Genomic DNA, 976 nt, shown 5'->3' with positions numbered 1-976 from the left:
AATAACAAGCTTCATTAGCCTCTAACATGAAAGTCAGCCTGTACTTGGAAGCTAGGCATTGCCTTCTCCTATCTAGTAGCTATGAAAGTCCTAGATGGCATCATTTTCCAATAGAAAACTAATTCATCTACACGGAAACTCTGATATTTGGTGAAGCCACCTTCATTAATCATTTCAGCTAGATTTCTGGATAACTTGCTACAGCTTCTACATCAATTTTGCCTTGTACTTTTATGTTTTGGAAATGGCTTCTTTCCTTACTCCTCTTTAATCCCCTTCAACCAACCTCTGCTACTGTCACATTTTCTTCTGCAGCTTTCTCACCTCTTTCACCCTCCATAGAACTGGAGAGAATTAGGGTCTTGCTCTGGATTAGGCTTTGGTTAAAGGGAATGTTGTAGCTGGATTGACTATCCAGGCCACTAAAACTTTTCCGTATCAGCAGTAAGGATGTTTGGCTTTCTTATCATTCATGTGTTCACTGGAGTAGTACTTTTAATTTCCTTCAAAAACTTTCCTTTTGCACTCACAACTTGGTGCAGGAGGCCTAGCTTTTAGCATATCTTGGTTTCCACAGGCCTTACTTACTTACTCATTTCTAACTTTTGATTTAAAGTGGGAGATGTGCGGCTCTTCCTTCATGTGAATACTGAGAGGCCACTGAGGGTTACTAATTGGCCTAATTTCAGAAGTGTTTTGTCTCAGGAAACAGGAAAGTCCAAGGAAAGTATGAGAGATGGGAGAACAGGTGATCAGTGAAGCAGTCAGAACACACATACCTAAGTTCATCATCTCATATGTGTGCAGCTCATGGTTCCCCAATTATAATAGTAACAGCAAAGGTCACTGATCACAGATCAGCATAAAAAAATACAATAGTAATGAAAAACTTTGAAATATTGTGAGAATTAGCAAAATGTAACACAGAGACACGAAGTGAGAAAAATGCTGCTGGGAAAATGGTGCAATTTATTTG

The 976-nt window shown here is 39.1% G+C and overlaps 1 pseudogene; it reads right to left on the bottom strand.

Moving 5' to 3' along the window:
* Positions 1–636, bottom strand: part of LOC106724624 — a 4,096-nt pseudogene extending 3,460 nt beyond the window's left edge.
* Positions 637–976: the final 340 nt, after the last annotated feature.

This window comes from Myotis brandtii, unplaced genomic scaffold (genome assembly GCF_000412655.1).
Source record: "Myotis brandtii unplaced genomic scaffold, ASM41265v1 scaffold904, whole genome shotgun sequence".
NCBI lineage: Eukaryota > Metazoa > Chordata > Mammalia > Chiroptera > Vespertilionidae > Myotis > Myotis brandtii.
The sequence above is the reverse complement of the archived record's forward strand: the minus strand, read 5'-3'. Positions and strand labels throughout refer to the sequence as shown.